The sequence below is a fragment of the Heterodontus francisci genome, chromosome 2 (assembly GCF_036365525.1).
Source record: "Heterodontus francisci isolate sHetFra1 chromosome 2, sHetFra1.hap1, whole genome shotgun sequence".
NCBI classification, from domain to species: domain Eukaryota; kingdom Metazoa; phylum Chordata; class Chondrichthyes; order Heterodontiformes; family Heterodontidae; genus Heterodontus; species Heterodontus francisci.
This window is the reverse complement of record NC_090372.1, coordinates 74,021,716-74,040,730: the sequence shown is the minus strand read 5'-3', so window position 1 is coordinate 74,040,730 and position 19,015 is coordinate 74,021,716. Positions and strand designations below refer to the sequence as shown.

The 19,015-nt window shown below is 44.9% G+C and overlaps 1 protein-coding gene across 4 annotated transcripts in view; it reads left to right on the top strand.

Annotated features, from left to right (window-relative positions):
• Window positions 1-19,015, top strand: part of skap2 (src kinase associated phosphoprotein 2) — a 415,888-nt gene that overhangs the window by 151,874 nt on the left and 244,999 nt on the right. The gene's annotated exons all lie outside the window — the stretch shown is intronic.

Below are 19,015 nucleotides of genomic sequence, written 5' to 3'. Positions count from 1 at the left end.
GGTATTCTTGTGGCGCAGTTGTTAGCACCGCAGCCTCACCGCTCCAGCGACCCGGGTTCAGTTCTGGGTATTGCCTGTGCGGAGTTTGCAAGTTCTCCCTGTGTCTGCGTGGGTTTCCGCCGGGTGCTCCGGTTTCCTCCCACCTCCAAAGACCTGCAGGTTGATAGGTAAATTGGCCATTGTAAATTGCCCCTAGTGTAGGTAGGTGGTAGGAGGAGAATGGTGGGGATGTGGTGGAGAATATGGGATTAATGTAGGATTAGTATAAATGGGTGGTTGTTGGTCGGCACAGACTCGGTGGGCCGAAGGGCCTGTTTTAGTGCTGTATCTCTAAATTAAAAAAAAAATTGATGAGATTTTGACAGCTATTTGAAGTTAGCCCCCCGGCGTGGGTTTGGGAGTGAAACTCAGGCAAAATTAAAACCCCTCCATGGGGATGTTAAAGGCCAGGAGTGTTGATATGAATGAAGGCTCAGTGCTCACAGCTGCTTTCCCAGTTCCTTCTGGGAAATGGTTAGGTACCATTGTTGTGAGACTTATTTGTGCAGTTTTGAATTGTTCACACAGTGAGTATTAGGATGTGTGGTGTCATGGCTGCTTTGGATTTACACTTCAGATGAGGAAGACAGTAGCATCCACAGCAGCAAAGGCCTGCTGTGAAGGGAGCTGCAGGTGGGCAACAGAGGGGCTGAATTTGGAAGATACACTACCCACCTAACCAGATCTACAAACCAAAGCTCAGCTTCCTTAACCTCTTGGAAGAGCACTGTTTCTGAAAGCTGAGATTGTCACTTCAGGTAGCTGCAGACGTCTGTGGCCTCCTAGAAAAAGACATGCTACCTGGTGGCCATGCATTCCCCCTAACTATTGAGTCCCCTACAACCACCATATTATGCTTCCCCTCATCCCCCTTTCCCCCTCCAACCTTTGGATAGTCTCCTGCTCCAAGGTGCCATGGTCAACATTCTGACTGTCCTCCTGATGGTCTTTATCCTTACCCTCACAGGTAGCAAGTACATCGTACCTGTTGAATAGAATTAGTTTCTGCGGATCCTTGTTCTCTACCTCACCTAGGTTTCCCTTTCACTGCACGCTCAGTGACATCAACCCTGCTCTGACCCTGTACCTCTCTACAATGTGTGACCAAAGTCTGGAGCAAACTGTCCTACTTGGCAGCAGAGTGAGTGACATCTCAAACTGGCTTGAAGGATATTGGAGAGGGAGGGGGATGGTGTGAGAAAGAGGGGTTCCATTTCATAGGACACTGACACCTGTGAAAGTCACCACACCCTCAATAGTGGCCTGGAAGGCAAAACAAATGGAGACATACCAAAGGTCTTTCAGTCCATTTTTTATTCTTATTTATTTTAGATGAATCCAGCAAACTGCTCTCTGCACTTTAAGACCTGTGGCAGTTGAGTTGAAGGAGTCTAGTTGGGTGGCGATAACTCAATGTCTGAATTCAGATGACATTTATAAATTAATTGAGCTTTGTTATTTTAATTTACGATGTCCTCAGAACAACTCACTTAAGTTCCAACCATTCAGCTACCTCCTGCGTATCTCATTTTATATCTAGTTTTAACACAGTTATATATAATAATCCTGTTTTACAAATGTTTGTGATTTGATGTATCTTCTAGTAACTAGTAATTTAATCAAGCCTCTAATATTGATGGCCTAACCAATTATGGATGAGTGAGCAAGTCGGAACAAAACATATCGACACTTAGGACAATTGTTTAATAAGACATTCAATAAAAGGAGATACTTGAATAAAGCACAATAGAAGAATATCTTACAAAAGCAACAGAAAGAGAGAGTTATTGAAGATACTGCAGTAGATATTGCATTTGATAAAGCACCACATAACAGCCTTATTTGGAAAATAGAAGCAAATGGTATTAAAGGGACATGGTAACTTTGGTACGTAATTGGTTATGGTTTAGGAGGCAGAGAGTAGAGGTGCACGATGTTTTTCTGACTGGAGAAAAGTATGCATTTGGGTCTTCTAGGAATCAGTATTAGACCATTGCTTTTCTTGTTATATGTAAATGACCTGGACTTGGGTATAGGGAGTAAAATTTCAAAGTTTGGGAATGATACACACCTTGGCAATGTAATAAATATTGAGCAGGATTATAGAAGACTTCCGGTGGACAAGACAGACTGGTGAAATGGGCAGACACATGGTAGATGCAATTTAATGTGGTTAAGTATAACGAGATGCACTTGGGAGAGGCAGAATCATCTAATTGGCACTATTTTGAGAGGGTGCAAGAGCAGAGAGATCTGGGGGTGCATATTCACAAATCTTTGAAGGGGGCAGGGCAAGTTCATAAAGCAGTTAAGAAAACTTGGGATGCTTGGCTTTTTAAATAGGGGCATTGAATACAAAAGCAAGGGAAGTCAAGCTGAATCTTTCCAAAGCTCTGGTTAGGCCTCAGCTGAAGAATTGCATGCAATTTTGGGTATTGCACTTCAGGAAGGATGTCAAGACCTGGAGAGTGTACAGAGAATGTTTACCAGGATTATACCAGCATGAGAGACTTGAGTTGCATGGACAGATTGGAGACGCTGAGGTTATTTTCCATGGAGCAGAGAGGGTTAAGGGGAGATCAAATAAGTTTTCAAACTTATGGAGGGTTTTGATAGAGTAACAGCAACTTATATTTATATTTTGCCTTTTAAAGTTATAAAACATCCCAAGGTGCTTCACCAGAGTATTATAAAACGAAATATGACACTGAGCCACCTAAGGAGATATTAGGTCAGATGACCAAAAGCTTGATCAGAGTGGTAGGTTTTAAGGAATGCATTAAAGAAGGAAAGCGAGACTGAGGGGTGTAGGGAGGGAATTCGAGTTTGGGGCCTAAGCAGCTGAAGACACAGGTGCTGCCAGACCTGCTGAATACTTCCAGCATTTTCTGTTTTTATTTCAGATTTCCAGCATCCGCAATATTTTGCTTTTACTTTGACTTCTCATCCTCCGTGATTTCAACCTCCATCTCAACTCATCATGCTTTCTCTCTCATTCACTGTCCCCTTATCCTTCCTAAATCTTTCTCTCCATGTAAACTCCCCAAGCCTTATTCACTGCAACCCGCTTGATCTTGCTATCTCTTAAGTATTCTTGCTTGTCCCATTGTATCAATCACAGATAAGATCATCTCTGGTCACTTCCTTGTATCACTCTCCACTGGCATCCCTGTTCCATACCCCAACCCTACCTCCTTCTGTATCCATCCCGAAAAAACACTCTCCAAATTCACTTAAAACAGCACTTTCAAAATCCCAACTGTCTAGGCTGTGGCCTTCCATTTACTGCAAGCTTTCTGCAGCTATTAATTTGCTCAACCGCACCCGTCCACCTTAGATATCCTAGTCCCCAAAAAAACGATGACTCTCTCTCTCATAATCTGGACATTCCCGCTGGTCTGGCCCTCATCTCCGCTCCCTTAAAAGGATATGGCGGAAAACTGGTTTAACCGTTGTTACGACCAGGCGAGGAGGGGTCTCAGGGCTCCCCCCTTATCCTTCCTTTTATTTGACCACAACAGGGTTTATTCCTTTTTAAACAGTGGAGTTTCAGTGAGTGTTTTACCTTTTACCCTTGGTTATGATTTTAAAAGAACTAATCGGAAAGGTTTTCCTGAGTTCAAACAAGAAAAAGGTGAGTTTATTCTACTTAACGATCTAAACCTGACCTAAGTAAAATAATAAAATTACGCTACACAATCAGGCACACAAACCCGTGAATTACACACACTTGCAAATACATTACAGAGTGATGAGGAGTAGATTTGTGGTTGGATTAGAGTCCAGAAGAAATAAAAATTAATACACAGTCTGTGAGGTTGGGTGATTCTGTTGTCTTCCGGCTGAAGTTGTGTTATAGAGTCATAGAGTTGTACAGCATAGAAACAGGCCCTTCGGCCCACCGCGTCCATGCCGAACATAAAGCCTATCTATACGAATCCCACCTGCCTGCATTAATTCCATATCCCTCTCTGCCTTGCTCATTCAAGTACCTGTCCAGATGCCTCTTAAATGTCGCTACTGTTCCTGCCTCCACCACCTCCTCAGGCAGCTCATTCCAGATACCCACTATTCTTTGTGTGAAAAATCTACCCCTTTGATCCCCCTTAAACCTCTTCCCTCTCACCTTAAATCTATGCCCTCTAGTTTTAGTCACCCCTACCATGGGAAACAGACTCTGGCTATCTACTCTCTCTATGCTTCTCATCATTTTATATACCTCTATCATGTCCCCTCTCAGCCTCCTTCGCTCCAGGGAAAACAGACCCAGCCTATCCAGTCTCTCTTTATAACTCAAGCCCTCCAAACCAGGCAACATCCTTGTGAATCTTTTCTGCACCCTCTCTAGCTGAATCACATCTTTCCTGTAGTGCGGCGACCAGAACTGCACGCAGTACTCCAAATGCGGCCTAACCAACGTTATGTACAACTGTAACATGACGTGCCAACTCTTGTACCCAATGCCTCAGCCAATGAAGGCAAGCATGCCATACGCCTTCTTCACCACCCTGTCTACCTGTGTTGCCACTTTCAGGAACTATGTACTTGCACCCCAAGGTGTCTCTGCTCAAGAACACTCCCCAGGGCCCTGCCATTCACTGTATATGTCCTGCCCTGGTTTAACTTCCCAAAATGCATCACTTTACACTTGTTTGCGTTAAATTCCATTTGCCAATCCCTTGCCCACTTTCCCAGTTGATCTATATCCTGTTGTAACCTTGGATAACCTTTTACACTGTCCACTATACCACCAATTTTGGTGTCATCTGCAAACTTACTAATCATGCCCCCTACATTCACATCCAAGTCATTAATATATATGACAAACAACAGAGGGCCCAGCACCGATCCCTGCGGCACACCACTGGTCTCCGGCCTCCAATCTGAAAAGCAACCCTCCACTACCACCCTATGCCTGCTATCACCAAGCCAATTTTGTATCCAGTTGGCTAGCTCACACTGGATTCCATGCGTTCGAATCTTCTGGACCAGCCTACCATGTGGGACCTTGTCAAAGGCCTTGCTAAAGTCCATGTAGATAACATCCATTGTCCTGCCCTTGTCAATCCTCTTGATCACCTCCTCGAGAAACTCAATCAAATTCATGAGACATGATTTCCCACGCACAAAGCCATGCTGACTATCCCTAATCAGACCATGCCTTTCCAGATGCATATAAATCCTGTCTCTCAGAATCCCTTCCAATAACTTTCCCACCACTGATGTAAGGCTCACTGGCCTGTAGTTCCCTGGCTTATCCCTGCTACCCTTCTTAAATAAAGGCACAACATTAGCTATCCTCCAGTCTTCTGGTACCTCACCCGTGGCTAATGATACAAATATCTCTGCCAGAGCCGCAGTAATCTCCTCCCTTGCTTCCCATAGCATCTTAGGATACACCTGGTCAGGCCCTGGGGATTTATCCACCATAATGTGCTTCAAAACTTCCAACACCTCCTCCTTTGTAATGTTGATATGCTCCAGGATATCGGTGTTCCCTGCCTTGAACTCACTAGCTTCCATGACCTTCTCCACGGTAAATATGGACGAGAAATATTCATTTAAGACCTCGCCCATTTCCTGTGGCTCCACACACAAATTGCCATACTGATCCTTAACTCTCTCCCTAGCTACCCTTTTACTCTTAATATACTTATAGAATCCTCTAGGATTCTCCTTTCTCTTATCTGCCAGGGAAATCTCATGGCCCCTTTTCGCCCTCCTAATTTCCTCCTTAAGTGTAGTCCTACATCCCCTACACTCCTCGAGGGACTTGCTCGATCCCAGCTGCCTATATCTGACATATGCCTCCTTCTTTGTTCTGACCAGACCCACAATATCCCTCGTCAACCAAGGTTCCCTAAACTTGCCAGCCTTGCCCTTCCATCTAACAGGAACATGCTGGCCCTGAACTCTTCCTCTCTCACTTTTAAAAGCCTCCCACTTGCCAGACTTGAAATCTTTGGTAGAAGTGAACTTTGTGGATGGCCCACCTGGTTCAGGGTTTCCTTGTAGATAGAAATGTAGATGGCTTTCTTCCCCTGGTGTCTTTGTCCTGGATACAGCGACCGGCAGCTAGGCGTTGCATGCTCTACGCGGACCTCTTGGGGGGCGGGGGGGTGGGGTGGGGTGGGGGCAGAGAGAGAGAGAGAGTGAGACAGCCCTTCTGGCTTCTGCCCAATCTGAGTCACTGACTTGTCTCCTTTGTCCAAGAAAAACTCCCAGCTTTCATCGCGATGGACACATGACTGTGTCAGTGTATTCTCTGGTGCCTTCTATCCCAGCACTATTCCAACCAGGCTACAGGGTTCATTGGCTGCTTTGCAACAAAGGATAACTCTTCCAGATGTGGCTCATGACTGCTGTCAGGAACCCCCACACAGGCATGGAGCTGGCCTACAGCGACTGTCATTCTGCCACCAAACATTTTATTGAACCCACCATCTATATGCGAAAACAATGGTTCTGCTACCTGTCCCACTCTGGAGGAGCAATGCAGTACCCCCCTGATTGTGTGTCCAAATTTGTCAAGGTGTGCTGTATAATTTAGCAATCTAAAGAGAGCAGCCTTTGTCACCATCTGAGAGGAAGAAATCAGAGAGGAGAAAGAACAAGAGCATCATTGCCCACCAGCCTTCCTAGTTGCTAGAGTTCTGACAACCACTCATCGAAGAGCCCCTAACTTGATCGCCCCTCCCCTTCCCAATACACCAACAGTCTTGCCATTCATATAGCCACCATCATCACAGCCGCCATCTGAATGGCCTTCTGCAGTTCAACCTCATGGGTGTGGCCCTCACTTTACTCAAAATATTAATACCAACACCAGATCCAGAAACAAAGGTTGCTACAACACTTTTCATATTTGGCAGTCAACTTGAAGAATTAAGAAACAAAAGAACAAAGAACAGTACAGCACAGGAACAGGCCATTCGGCCCTCCAAGCCTGTGCCGATCTTGATGCTTGCCGAAACTAACACCTTCTGCACTTCCGGGGATATCCCTCTATTCTCTTCCTATTCATATATTTTTCAAGATGTCTCTTAAACGTCGCTATTGTACCTGCTTCCACCACCTCCCCTGGCAGCAAGTTCCAGGCACTCACCACCCTCTGTGTAAAAAAACTTGCCTCGCACATCCCCTCTAAACTTTGCCCCTCGCACCTTAAACCTATGTCCCCTAGTAACTGACTCTTCCACCCTGGGAAAAAGCTTCTGACTATCCACTCTGTCCATGCCGCTCATAACTTTGTAAACCTCTATCATGTCGCCTTATGAAAATAATCATCATTAGGAAAATCCCTATTACCTGTATTGTGTGCTCATTTGATGATCCTGGTACTCTAAGTGGATCCTGAGAGGCTACGGCTTGGGAGGCAAAAGGCTGCTTAGTGTTGATTGCAGATACTTCAGATGGCCATGGTGGGTGACCTCTAGCAGCTCTGGACCTTGAGGACCCGACTGCAGACTGGAACAGTGTAGTGTGCGCCATGGCAATCTGGTTAAGCTGCCTGTGTGACACCGACAAAGTGAGTTGCAAGGTAGCAGTCATGCTGTCACCCCAACAAGTGTTTCTCTCAGGGAACCAGTGCCACAAGCCTGGGGCTACTCCTCACCACTCCTGCTCTGTGCAAGAAAAGACTGCAGGAGTTGCATGATCTGGAAGTCCTTGTCAATGCTAGACCCCAGAACTTACATGGCAGCAATCTGAGCTTCCATGGCAGTAGTGTGATTTACCATGGATGCTACCAGTGTAGGTTGTATCATGATGGGCCCTGCTGCGATGTTCATGGAGCTGACCACTCACTTTAGGGTTGACATGTGCTGCTCAAAGTCCTGCCATAAGTTGGTGTTGAATTCTTCCATGCTCTCAGCGACTGTGCACACAAGCTCATTGACAACCCAGTGCACCCTGTTGCATCACAGTCAGCCTTTGTTAGTCTGGGCCATTACGGTCATCATCAAAGTGCACTAGCAGCAGTGTTGGGATGCATTTTGCTCTTTAGTGAGCTGGCTCCGATGCTGTTCTATCCTCCTGCACATATACGGAGATACGAATTAGGAGCAGGAGGAGGCCATTCAGCCCCTCGAGCCTGCTCTGCCATTTGATAAGATCATGGCTGGTCTGAATGTGGCCTTAACTCCACTTTTCTGTCTGCCCCCCATAAACCCTTGACTCCCTTGTCTATCAAGAGTTTGTCTAACTCAGCCTCGAATATATTCGATGACCAACCTCCATTCTCTCTGGGGAAGAGAATTCCACAGCCAAATGACCCTCCGAGCAAAAAAATTCTCCTCATCTCCGTTTTAAATGGGTGACCCCTTATTTTCAAACTGTGTCCCCTAGTTCTAGTCTCACCCTGTCAGTTGCCCTCAGGATCTTCTGTGTTTCAATAAGATCACCTCATATTCTTCTAAACTCCAATGGGTACAGGCCCAACCTGCTCAACCTTTCCCCAAGACAACGCCTTCATCCCAGGAATCAGTCAAGCGAACCTTCTCTGAACTGTTTCAAATGCAATTTTATCCTTTCTTAAGTAAGAAGACAAAAATTTTACACAGTACTTCAGATGTGATCTTACGAAGGCCCTGTACAGCTGTAGCAAAACTTCTCTACTTTTATATTCTATTCTCCTTGCCATGAACGACAACATTCCATTTGCCTTCCTAATCACTTGCTGTACTTGCATACCAATCTTTTGTGATAGCCCAGTAATTCACCAAATGAAAATTCCTCCTCTCGTCTACCTTCTAAAGTACCCATGGTGCCATTCTGTGACCTGGTAATTGTTAAGGTCAGAACCAGTGATGCTGTTTCTTCAAGCATGCTGCTCTCCTCTTCCTCAATTACCAGAGGGCCCTCTACATTTTTTGCAGCTGAAATTAAAGAGAGGAGCAAGGGTAAGCAGATGTTCTGGCTACTGAAAGCAGTGCAGTTTATCATACAGTGTGTGTAAGGTATAATAGATGTGAGAAGGGAAAAAGAGGGTAAGATGTCCACTCAGCACGGCCATGACTTATCCCCTGACAGTTATCTCCAGGATATGTAGGCATTCTTGTCTGCTTCCAGTCGTCGGCCACCTTGTCCTGCAAGAAAGAAGGGATGGTGTTAGTGGCACCCTTGTGCGTTTGTGCATGCCAGGGGCAAATAGTATGGATGTTATGTACAGGATGTTATGTGAGATGTAGGATAGTAGGGGTTCCAGTAATGCTGCGATTAGGAGGTGTGTGTGTGAGTAGGATAAGAATGAGGTGGAGTGAAGTCTGGTGCAGTGATTGAAGGGAGGCAGCGGAGCAGAGGAGAGGGTTGTGAGTAGTGGGGGTGCAGGTTTGAGCAGAGTAATTGAGCTGAGAGAGGAAAGGCTTTAGAGAGGATGCAGAAAAGATTTACGAAAATGGTTGCAGGGATAAGGGACTTCAGCTAGCTGGATAGATTGGAGAAGCTGGGGCTGTTCTTAGAGAAGAGAATGTTGATGGGGGATTTAATGGAGTTGTTCAAAATTATGAGGGATCTAGACAGAGTAAATAGTGAAACTGTTTCATTGGCGGAAACACTGAGAGCTAGAGGGCACAGACTTGAGGTAAAAGAATCAAAGAAGATGTGAAGAAAAGCTTTTTTATGCAGTGTGGTTAGAATCTGAGATGCACTGCCTGTATGGGTGTGGAGCCAGATTCAATCATGGCTTTCAAAAGGGAATTGAATAAGGGTCAGAAGGAAAAGATATTTCATGACTACAGGGAAAAGGCGGAGGAGTGGGACTAGCTAAATTAGTCATTGGTCGACGGGCCGAATGGCTTCCTTCTGTGCTGTAACCATTCTATGGTTGTGTGAATTGGGAGTGTTACCTTGACAACCCAGGTGAGGCCATTAAACTTCTTTCAGCATTGGAGCCAAGATCTGGGTACCAAACATCTGACATTGATCTCCTGAGCCACCTCTTTCCATTGTCTATGCAAATGTTGTCTGGGTGACTTTCTGCCCCTGAGGGATCTCCCTCCTTCTGCTGACCACTAAACCAGGGCCTCCAAAGCATCTGAAAATCTGAGGGGCTTATGTGCAGCTCTTACAACCATGCTGCTTAGTTTCAATGTCTCTTGCCTGCAGTGAATCTCCTTTTAAGTTGTGTACCTGAAGCCAAATTTTCAGCCCACCTCAGCAAGGCAAACAGGTTGCTGCCAATAAGCAGTGCGGGTGTTCCTGGATGCATTTCTGTCTCATTATAATGATCTGCTACTACAGATTTCCAGTGGTCCCTGCAAACACTTGAATGACTGTGTGAATCTTGTCCATTTTCGAGTGCAATCGAATTTGTAGGTCCATTCATGCCTGCAGAAGTCTGATATATTATAATTGGTCCCACAAAGAATTCACCATGATGTTCTACAGTACAATGCATGAGCACTTATGTAAAATGAGCAAATGCTGGAAATCTGAAACAGCTGAAATGTGAATTCATCTGTTCTCTTCACAGATGCTGACTGACCTGCCTAATATTTCCAGCATTTTCTCTTTTTGTTTTATGCAAACTGTATATTAGGAGACCTGAAGATTATTTGCTCCATAACACCATCACTTAAAGCTAGGTTGCCTTGTTTGTAACAGTTGCATTTTGACTGACGTTCTTGACATGAAAAACAAAAGTTTGTGGATTATTGTTGGTATATGTATTTTTTTCCTGTAGCTTCTCTATTTTACTTACCTGGAGCACCTTGACTACCACTGTTGTTGGAGCTATTTGCTTCCCACAACTAAAGCTTAATGCTCAGCGTGGGCAATTCATTTGGTCTGTCAATTGCTATGCTGGAATTAGAGGCGGAGGGGGAATTTCTGCAGAGGGAGGAAAGGCAGGCAGACTGGCACCTTGGGTGTCTGTCACCCACCTGCAGACTACCTAGAAATTATGTAATATGATCCGGGCATAACTAATTGGGAATATTGGAAGAAATCTGCCCTTGTTGTGATTGAGCAGGGATGTTATCACTAAGTTGTGCCAGATACTGAAGCCCACCCTTTAGATTAGGTACAGTACAGGGGCAGCCCTGCCCATTATGACAAAGTCAGCACTGTATTAAACTTTAAAGCGCATTGCTGATTTTCAAGCCACCACTGGCGACGTTTTCCACATCTGTTAGTTGTAAATATACCAATGCATCAAGCAGGTCATTGAAGCAACACTTCCCCAGGATGCCCTTGACTTTTCATTTGCTCCATGCACTCTCCAGATTTCTGATATGGCCCTTGCATCCCAACATAGATATTGGAGTAGCACTGTTGCATATTCTCAGCCTATCCACACAGTGAACTTTGAAGCCTCTCAAAGAACAACATGAAGAGTTCTTGCTGCTTAATGAATGTAGCTTGGTATGCAGTTTCTGCAAGGTAGGAATATGTGGATCATGCAGAAACTACCCACCTGACCCTAAATGCCACTTCACATGGTTGCTTATCTGCTGCCATCTCCTCACCTGGTGGTCAGTACTTCACCTGGTACACCTTCCTGAATGTCCTATCTGATTCCCCAAATTGAAAGTTTCTTTGCAGGTATGTATACATTTTGGAGTGCTTGATGGGTGCTCGTGTTAGACTGCTTGTTGTTTCTCCCTTAGGAGAGTTCATTTTATAACACCCCACCACAAAGAGAAAATGAACCAATGTTAACATAAAGTATGCAGCCTATGGTTTTGCACACAATAGCAAGCAACTACAATGCAGCAAAGGGACATATGTGGTTGCCTGTTAGTCAGTGTTAGGTGCTGGCTGGAAGGTGAAGTTGAGGCAACTATTTACTTCGGATTGACGCAAGGCCACTAAACTATTCCTCACCCATTCCATCAATGCCCCCCACCCAAACTCCAATAGTTATTTTGTGGGCCTGCTTCTCATAATTGTTGAAGCTGCATAGGATTGTTGTTGTGCCTGGAGTGCAAGAAGGCAAACATCTAGGAAAAACTGAGCAAACGTGCTTTCAGCATTTAGCATTGAAGACCAAGTGCAGCCCTATATTTCACCTGGAGGAACAGAGGCCTATGTGTAGTTTCAGAAGCAACAGTGATAGGGTAAAATAACATGCAGTGGTTTTCTAAGTGAAAATCTTGAATTTTGCTACCAAGTTGAGGCCGTATTTTCATTGAAATCATAATCAGGAGGTGTTGGATGTGAAGTTGGGGCATATGCTTTGCAGGCTGTGTTGCTGATACAGTACCATGTTGTGGTCTGAGTTTTGGTCCCTGCATAGTTGTTTACAGTGGACAGCATTTATTGAAGCCTACTTCGGCTCCCTTCTTTACTTGTGAGAACTTATTGCACATTTGATCCCACGACCAGTAGACGTGGAAGACTAATTCCCTCAGTTTGTCACCTTTTATCATGCCTACGATGTAGCAGCTTCCCCAAAGATAGTCACTTTCCTGAGCATTAGCTCTTCCAATAGGATCGTTATGATCTCCTCAGTGAGGAGAACAGTTCTTGCAGCTTCTTCAATCATTCGCTTGACTCAATAGACAGCCTCCACCAAAAACTGTACAGCAGCCCACAATAACTGTTGCACTTAGGAGCTTCCTGGTAAGACTGCACTTGAGAGCACAAAAAAAGTCATGCAGCAGCCTTAACTGGATTATATTTAAAAGTTTTTTTTTATATTCGTTTATGGGATGTGGGCATCACTGGCTGGGCCAGCATTTATTGCCCATCCCTAATTGCCCTTGAGAACCTGGTGGTGAGCTGCCTTCTTGAACTGCCACAGTCCTTGGGGCGTAGGTACACCAACAGTGCTGTTAGGAAAGGAGTTCCAGGATTTTGAGCCAGTGACAGTGAAGGAACGGTGATATGGTTCCAAGTCAGGATGGTGTTTGGCTTGGAGGGGAACTTGCAGGTGGTGGTATCCCCAATGTCGATGTCCTTCTAGGTAGTAGAGGTCGCAGGTTTGGAAGGTGCTGTCGAAGGAGCCTTGGTGAGTTGCTGCAGTGCATCTTGTAGATGGTACATCCTGCTGCCACTGTGTGTTGGTGGTGGAGGGAGTGAATGTTGAAGGTGGTGGATGGGGTGCGAATTAAGCGGGCTGCTTTGTCCTGCATGGTGTCGAGCTTCTTGAGTGTTGTTGGAGCTGCACTCATCCAGGCAAGTGGAGAGTGTTCCATCACACTCCTGACTTGTGCTTTGCAGATGGTGGACAGGCAGGAGGTTTAATTTAGTTTAGAGATACAGCACTGAAACAGGCCCTTCGGCCCACCGAGTCTGTGCCGATCATCAACCACCCATTTATACTAATCCTACACTAATTCCATATACCGACCACATCCCCACCTGTCCCTATATTTCCCTACCAGCTACCTATACTCAGGGGCAATTGCTAATGGCCAATTTACCTATCAACCTGCAAGTCTTTTGCATGTGGGAGGAAACCGGAGCACCCGGAGGAAACCCACGCAGACACAGGGAGAACTTGCAAACTCCACACAGGCAGTACCCGGAATTGAACCCGGGTCGCTGGAGCTGTGAGGCTGCAGTGCTAACCACTGCGCCACTGTGCCACCCCGGTGGGTTACTCATTGCAGAATTCCCAGCCTCTGATCTGCTCTTGTAGTTACAGCATTTATGTGTCTGGTCCAGTTCAGTTTCTGGCCAATGGTAACCCTCAGAATGTTGATAGTGGGGGATTCAGCAATGGCACTGCCGTTGAATATCAAGAGGAGATGGTTAGATTCTCTCTTGTTTGAGATGATCATTGCCTGGCACATGTGTTGTGCAAATGTTATTTATTGGATGTTGTCCAATTCTTGCTGCATCTGGACATGGTCTGCTTCAGTATCTGAGGAGTCGTGAATGCTGCTGAACATTGTGCAATCATCAGCAAACATCCCCACATCTGACCTTATGATGGAGGGAAGATCATTGATGAAGCAGCTGAAGATAGTTGGGCCTAGGACACTACCCTGAGGAACTCCTGCAGTGATGTCCTGGGACTGAGATGATTGGCCTCCAAGAACCACAACCATCTTCCTTTTTGCTAGGAATGACTCCAACCAGTGGAGAGTTTTTCCCCTGATTCCCATTGACTCCAGTTTTGCAAGGGCTCCTTGATGCCATACTCGGTCAAATGCTGCCTTGATGTCAAGGGCAGTCACTCTCACCTCACCTCTAGAGTTCAGCTCTTTTGTCCACGTTTGGACCAAGGCTATAATGAGGTCAGGAGCTGAGTCGCCCTGGTGGAACCCAAACATCGGTGAGCAGATTATGGCTGAGCAAGTGCCACTTGATAGCACTATTGACCCCTTTCATCACTTTGTTGATGATCAAGAGTAGACTGATAGGGCGGTAATTGGCTGGTTTGGATTTGTCCTGATTTTTGTATACAGGATATACCTGGGCAATTTTCCACATTGCCGGATAGATGCCAGTGTTGTAGCTGTACTGGAACAGCTTGGCTAGGGTCACGTCTAGTTTTGGACCACAAGTCTTCAGTACTATTTCCGGAATGTTGTCAGGGCCCATAGCCTTTGCAGTATCCAGTGCCTTCAACCGTTTCTTGATAACACGTGGAGTGATTCGGATTGACTGGTCTGGCATCATGAGGTGGCCGGGAGGGATCATCCATCTGAAGATGGTGCATATGCTTCAGTCTTGTATTTTGCACTGATGTGCTGGGCTCCCCTATCGTTGAGGATGGGGATATTTGTGGAGCCTCCTCCTCCTGTGAGTTGTTTAATTGTCCACCACCATTCACCACTGGATGTGGCAGGACTGCAGAGCTTAGATCTGATCCGTTGGTTGTGGGATTGCTTAGCCCTGTCTATTGCATGCTGTTTCCGCTGTTTGGCATGCAAGTAGTCCTGTATTTTAGCTTCACCTCATTTTTAGGTATGCCTGGTGCTGCTCCTGGCATGCCCTCCTGCACTCTTCATTGAACACAGTGGAATCACCATATCATTGCAAGTACATTCAGGAACATGAGCCAATTTTTGGCCTGGTCCTGAAGTTGGCCCTACTGTATACAAAGCCATATGGTGAATCTGCTAGTGAATATTAAAATGTTTAATATTGAGGACCAAAAGATTGTATTGGATTGGATTTTTAAAAATGTGTTCTTAGCATTATACAGATATTCTCATCACTTGCAACTTTAATATCTCTTGAACTTGGAGGATTATTATTCTAACGTAACTCTATATACTTTAAATGAAAGATAAGTTGAGATTTGTAGCTCTTGTGCTACAAAATATAAATAAGTTTGACAGTTCTGAATAAGCTGTACAAATACATCTGCAATTTTGTATAAACAAACTCAAATTAGCCCTACCACTGTGGAATGTAGACTGTAAAATCACATCATTTCTTTCATTATGGCACAGTGATGTTAACTGTTGGGTAATGTGTAAGTTGTTAGTACAGTATTTCTGAAACTGGACTTTTGTATCTAATTCAGAAATGTTATTTGTTAATACAATTAATGTGTATGAATTGATTACTGCTTAAGAAATCTTTTGGTTTATATAAAATTGTCAGTAAACAGCTCAAATAAGCAATCTGCTATTGTTAGAACTGTATAGTATTTCAGTTCAATTGGAATTTTGGACTTTTTACAATATTTTCAAGGGTACCAGGACATCTCTATCACCATTTCTGGTGATCCGCTGAAGGCCAGGATCACATCGAAACTATCTCCTGGCGTTGAACCACTGCTGACTGCATCTATGGAGGGTGCTCCTGAACTACTAGGTTTCCCCTCTTATGTTTGACTCTAATGATGCTTTGGAGGAGAAAGCTGGATGTTTGGTATTTGCTACTGTCCTGAGATGGCAGTATATGGCACATGTGCTCCAACCATTACCATTCCACTGGGCCCTGGTTCTGTTGCCTCACTGCTCAGTGGAATTTTTGATCTAATGACTGCTATCCAATCCTGAATATCCTGCTGTACTGCAGTTCTCAAAATATATATGGACATCAAAATCTGGTTCCGTTCTATGAAGAACCAGTTCCAGATCTTCACGGAAGTGTAGTTCTGTTGCCTCAAAATAAAGAAAGCACCAGTCCCAGCAGACTGTGCAGCACTTGTAGGGTTGATGAGTGCTTGAAAATAAGGATCCAGAATTGCTGTCTTCGCTGCTCAATTAATCAATCCAGCTAATGCTTTACGACAGTTACCACTGGGCTCTGCCTTCTCAAACTCCAGTGAAATGCTGGCTGGTTTTGTTTGCCAGATAATAGAATTATATAACTCAGGTCATATCCATATTTTCTTAATAGCTCCCTTGACTAGAAATTCAGAGGGTACTTTTTATTGCCGAAAGCATTTATCAAAGTCAATACATCTAGATTATAGAAATTGCTATCTCACCTTCAGATTTTTTTTATTTGTTCATTCACGGGATGTGGGCATTATTGATAAGGCCAGTATTTATTGCCCATCTCTAATTAGCCTTGAGAATATGGCGGTGAGTCACCTTCTTTAATTGCTGCAGTCCGTGAGGTGAATGTGTGACTTAGAGGGAAAATTGGACGTGGTGCTGTGCCCACACTCTTGCTGCCTTTGTCCTTCTAAGTGTTAGAGGTCTTTGGAGGTGCTACTAAAGAAGCCTTGGGAAGTTGTTGCTGTGCATCTTATCGATGGTACACACTGCAGCCTTCTTGTGCTGGTGGTGAAGGAGTGAATGTTTAAAGTAGTGGATGGTGTGCCAGTCAAACGGATTGCTTTGTCCTGGATGGTGTTGAGCTTCCTGAATGTTGTTGGAGATGCACTTATCCAGGTAAGTGGAGAATATTCCATCACATTCCTGACTTGTGCCTTGTAGGTGGTGGAAAGGCTTTGGGAAGTCAGGAAATGAGTCATTCTTGGCAGAATTCCCAGCCTCTGATCTGCACTTGTAGCCACCATATTTATATGGTTGATTCAGTTACATTTCTGGTCAATGGGACACCCAGGATGTTGATGGGGGATTTGATAATGGTAATGCTGTTGAGTGCCAAGGGGAGATGGTTAGATTCTCTCATGTTGAAGATGGTCATTGCCTGGCACTTGTGTGACACAAGTGTTACTTTCCACTTATCAGCCCAAGCTTGAATGTTGCCCAGGTCTTGCTGCAAGCAGGCATGATCTACTTCATTATCTGAGGAGTTGCGTATGGAACTGAACATTCTGCAATCAGCAGCAAACATCCCCACTCTGACCTTATGATGGAGGGACGTCATTGCTGAAGATGGTTGGTCCTAGAACACTGCTCTGTGGAATTCCTGCAGCGATATACCGGGACTGAGATAGTTGGCCTCCAACAAACACAACCATCTTCATTTGTGCTAGGTATGACACCAATCAGTGGAGACTTTCCCTCCTGATACCCATTGATTTCAATTTTACTAGGAGTCTTTGATGCCATACTCAGTCAAATGCTGCCTCGATGTCAAGGGCAGTCACTCTCAGCTTTTTTGTCCATGTTTGGACCAAGGCTGTAACGAAGTCTGAACCAAGTGGTCCTGGCAGAGCCCAAACTAAGCATTGGTGAGCAGGTTATTGGTGAGTGAGTGCTGCTTGATAACACTGTCGATGACACTTTTTATCACTTTGCTGATGATTGAGAGTAGGCTGATGGGCACTAATTGGCCGGATTGGACTTGTCCTGCTTTTTAATGACGGGATATACCTGGGCAATTTTCCACTCTGGTAGATGCAGCATTGTAGCTCTACTGGAATAGGTTGACTAGAGTGCAGCTAGTTCTGGAGCACAAATATTCAGCCAGGATGTTGGGGCCCATAGCCTTTATATCATATGGAGTGAAATCAAATTGGCTGAAGACTGGCTTTTGTAATGGAGAGACCTTAAAAGGAGACTCAGCACTTTTGGCAGAAGATGATTGCAAATTCTTCAGCCTTGTCTTTTGCACTCACATGCTGGGCTCAGCGATCATTGAGGATGGGGATATTCATGGGGCCTCCTGCTCCTGATAGTTATTTAATTGTCCACAAGCATTCATGACTGACTGTGGCAGGACTGCAGAGCTTTGATCTAATCCATTGTAGGATCGCTTAGCTTTGTCTATAGCATGCTGCTTCTGCTGTTTAGCATGCATGCATGCAGTCTTGTGTTGTGGCTTCACCAAGTTGGCATCTCATTTTTAGGTACACATGGTGCTGCTCCTGGCATGCCCTTCCACACTCTTCTTTGAGGGTTGGTTCCCTGGTTTGGTAATCGTAAACTGAGGATATACCAGGCCACGAGATTAGATTGTGGTGGAATACAATTCTGTTGCTAATGGCCCACAGCATAGTAACATAGAAACATAGAAAATAGGAGCAGGAGTAGGCCATTTGGCCCTTTGGGCCTGCTCTGCCATTCAAAAAAGATCATGGCTGATCATCTAATTCGGTTCCAAAGAAGGGTCACTGACCCGAAACGTTAACTCTGCTTCTCTTTCCACAGATGCTACCAGACCTGCTGAGTGGTTCCAGCATTTCTTGTTTTTATATCTAATTCAGTACCCTGTTCCTGCTTTTTCCCCATATCTCTTGATCCCTTTGGCATTAATAAATATGTCTGTCTCCTTCTTGAATATATTTAATGACTTGGCCCCCACTGCCTTCTGCGGTAGAAAATTCCACAGGTTCACCACCCTCTGAGTGAAGAAATTTCTCCTCATCTCTGTTCTAAATGGCATACCCCCATATCCTGAGACTGTGCCCCCTGGTTCTGAACTCCCCAGCCATCGGGAACATCCTCCCTGCATCTAGCCTGTCTAGTCCTGTTAGAATTTTATACGTTTCTATGAAATCCCCTCTCATTCTTCTAAACTATAGTGAATATAGGCCTAGTCGATCCAATCTCTCCTCATACGTAAATCCTGCCATCCCAGGAATCAGCCTAGTAAATCTTCTTTGCACTCCCTGGCAAGAACATCCTTCCACAGATAAGGAGACCAAAACTGCACACAATACTCCAGATGTGGTCTCACCAAGGGCCTGTATGACGGCAGTAAGACATCCTTG